Genomic DNA, 4,245 nt, shown 5'->3' on the forward strand with positions numbered 1-4,245 from the left:
TTTAATTAAAGAAATGACTACTAATAATTTTCAGTGGCCCTCTAAAAGGTTAAATCCTAAGACAGTAGCCAGTATTCATGATTCTGATACAATGTCTATTTTGGCATCTCAAATTGTTCCTTTTTCTAAAAAGATTGATAAAATAGGAGTGAACTATTCTCAAATACCCCCAGTATTAGAGGAAAATTCACTAGGAAAGATTATTGATACTCAACCATCTTACAAAACCTTAAACGCTTTAAATAATTGAAATAAAAATCCCTATTCTAACTATTTTAACCCTGGATGGAAAAATCACTCTAATTTTAGTTGGAAAAATTATAACAATCATGTGAATCCATTCAAAAATCTGAACAATCAAGGAAATTCTAATTTTCGACCTTATTATCCTTCCGGATTTAACTCCAATCCTAACTGATAAGTTAAGGAAAAGAAGTTGACGATGTAAGAAGTGATGTTGAATATGGGAAATCAAATACAAAATCAAGGGGCTGCTATTAGAAATATTGAAAATCAATTAGGCATATTGCTACTGCACCTAGTAACAGACCTTCTGGAATTCTTCTGAGTACTGTGGAGAGTACTATGGAAGTTAATTCAAAAGATCAAAATAAAGAGCAAATTAAGGTTTTTCAATTACGAAGTGGAAAAAGAGTTGAAACAAGGATCCAAAGAAAAACTGAAGTTGGTGAAGAGAAGAAAGAAATGGAAAATGATCAATATGAAAATGAACAAACATCAGTTCCTTTAGAAAAACCATTACCTCTGTTTCCTCAAAGACTGAAGCAGAACAATAAAGATAAATAATTTACAAAATTTTTGGAAATCCTTAAGAAATTAACGATAAATGTTCCTTTTGTTGAAGCTTTGGAATAAATGCCAAGTTATGTGAGAGGCTTTAGAACAAATGCCAAGTTATGTGAAATTTATGAAAGATATACTAAACAAGAAAAGGAAGTTTACAAATTATGAGGTTGTTGCACTCAGTGAAGAGTGTAGTACTATTATTCAGAAAAAGCTTCCTGAAAAAATAAAATATCCTGGTAGTTTTACTATACCTTGTGGTACTGGTTAAAAGTTTTTTTGAAAAAACCTTATGTGATTTAGGAGTGAGTATCAATCTTATGCCTCAATTGATTTTTAAACGTTTAGATCTAGGAGAGATTTCCCCTACTAGTGTAACTTTTCAGTTAGTTGATCGACCAATAACTTCTCCTAACGGAGTTATAGAAGATGTATTAGTAAAAGTGGATAAATTTATTTTTTCTGTTGACTTTATAGCATTAGATAAGGAGAAAGATCAAAAGATTCCTATTATTTTTGGGGGACCGTTTCTTGCAACAGAGAGAGCTGTGATAGATGTGTAAAAATGAGAATTAAAAATGAGAGTTAATGATCAAGAAGTAACATTTAATATTGTAAAAACTATAAAATATCCTTCAATAGGAAAATATAATGATTTTTTTAGAATGGAAGTTACTGGTTTTTTGAGTAATGAGCAATTTAAGGAAGTGTTTGAATATTATGATAATGAAATAAAAGAAGAAAAAAATTATTATATTCAAGACAAATTTAAAATTTTAGATTGGTTGGAAAATGATAACAAAAATTTTATTCCTTCAAGTATTAAACCACCTAAACTTTAACTGAAAGTATTACCTACCCATTTAAAATATGTGCTTTTAGGAGATTTATCTACATTGCCTGTTATTGTATCTTTTGATTTAATTGAAATTCTAGAACAAAAATTAATAGAAATGTTAAAAAGATATAAAAAGGCTTTTGGATGGACTTTAGCAGATATTAAAGGAATTAGTCCTTCAATTTGTATGCATAAAATTTTATTAGATGAATAACACGTACCTAAAGCTGATCCTTAGAGGAGATTAAACCCAATAATGAAAGAAGTTAAAAAAGAAATCTTAAAATTGTTAGATGTTGGAATTATATATCATATTTCAAACAGTCCTTCGGTAGGTCCAATTCACTGTGTTCCAAAGAAATGAGGAGTGACCGTTGAAGTAAATGAGAAAAATGAATTAATTCTATTGAGATAATTTACTGGTTGGCGAATTTGTATAGACTATAGAAAACTAAACAAGGCCACCAGGAAAGATCACTTTCCTTTACCCTTTCTAGACCAAATGTTGGATAGATTGGCTGGAAACAAATATTACTATTTTTCAGATAGAAATACCAGGTATCATCAATTTCTAATTGTTCCTAAGGATTAAGAGAAAATAATATTTATAAGCCCTTATAGAACATTTGCTTTTCGTTGAGTGCCTTTTGGACTATGCAATGCATCTGCAACATTCCAAAGATGCTTGATGTTAATTTTTAGCAATTTTATAGAGCATGGAATGGAAGTGTTTATGGATGATTTTTCTGTATTTGGGACTTTATTTGAGTTTTGTCTTAATAATTTAGAAAAAGTTCTAGAAGTATGTGAAAAGTCAACCTAGTATTAAATTGGGAAAAATGTCAACTTGTGGTTGCAAAAGGTATTGTGCTTGGGCATAAAATTTTTGAAAAGGCATGGAGGTAGTCCTGCAAAAATCCAAGTTATAAAAAAATTACCACCACCTACTAATGTTAAAGGGGTGAGAAGTTTTCTAGGACATGCTGGTTTTTACAAGCGCTACACAAAAAATTTTTCAAAAATAACTAAGCTGATATGCCAACTTTTAGAAAAAGATACGAAATTTAATTTTGATTAGGAATGCATAAAAGCATTTGAATTATTAAATAAAAAATTAGTCATTGCACCTATAATCGGAAAATCCATTTGAAATAATGTGTGATGCTAGTGATTATGCTATTGGAGCTGTATTAGAACAAAGGCACGACAAAGTTTTTAAAAGTTATATATAATGCTAGTAAGACTCTAAATGATGCTCAAATTAATTGTACTAATACTGAAAGAGAGTTATTAGCTATTGTTTATGCCGTTTATAGCTATTGTTTATGCCTTTGATAAATTTAGACCTTATTTAATTGGAACTAAATGTATAGTGCATACAGATCATTCTGCTACTAAATACTTAATGCATAAGAAGGATGCTAAACCAAGATTAATTAAATGGAAACTTCTATTGCAAGAGTTTGATTTTACCGTGCTTGATAGAAAGGGAAATGATAATCAAATAGCTAATCGTTTGTCTAGAATAGAAATAGAAATATTAACTTATTTTGCAAATGAAATTTTAGAAAATTTCTCTCATTATATAATATTGATGAAATGGATGTACCGTGGTATGTTGATATAGTCAATTATATTGTAAATGATATTTTACCACCTGATATAAAAAATCCACAATTAAAGAAATTTATTTATGATTCAAAAGACTATTTTTGGGATGACCCATATTTATTCAAACAATGTAAAGATCTAATTGTTAGAAGATCTGTGTCTTATGAAGAAACTCTACAGATAATTGAAAGATGTCATGATTCTGAATTTGGAGGACATTTTGCAACAAATAGAACTGCATATAAGATTTTGCAAGCTGGATTTTATTAGCCTACTATTTTTAAAGATGTTAATGAATATATTAAAATGTGCGATAGATTTCAACGAGTAGGAAATATTTCTAGGAGAAATGAAATGCCTCTAAATTACACATTGGAAGGTGAAATTTTTTATGTGTGGGGATTAGATTTTATGAAACCATTTATGTCATCATTTGAAAACTTATATATATTACTTGTTGTTGATTATATGTCCAAATAGATTGAAGCTATTGTTGTACCCAGATATGATGCTCGGAGTGTTTCTAAATTTTTAATTAAAAATATTTTTACAAGAATGCCGAGATTAATTGTTACTGATGGAGGATCTCATTTTAGAAATAAGAGAGTCAAAAAATTAATTAAGAAATATTATATTATGCATAGATTCTCTACTGTTTATCATCCTCAGACTCGTGGTCTAGCAAAGTTATCAAATCGTGAAATTAAACGTATATTAGAAAAAGTTGTAAATCCTTATAAGTTGTATTGGTCTACTAGACTAGATACTGCATTATGGGCATATAGAACTGCATATAAGACTCATATAAGAATATCCCCACACAGACTGATATTTGGAAAAATATGCTACTTACCAGTAGAATTAGAGCATAAAGCATTTTGGAGCATTTTGGAATTTAATTTTAATCTAAAAGATGCTGGTGAGAAAAGATTATTGCAACTTAATGAACTTGAGGAAATAAGAAATGAAGCATATGATAATGAAATGAAGCA

Source organism: Phalaenopsis equestris, unplaced genomic scaffold (assembly GCF_001263595.1).
Source record: "Phalaenopsis equestris unplaced genomic scaffold, ASM126359v1 Scaffold229606, whole genome shotgun sequence".
Classification (NCBI taxonomy): Eukaryota; Viridiplantae; Streptophyta; class Magnoliopsida; order Asparagales; family Orchidaceae; genus Phalaenopsis; species Phalaenopsis equestris.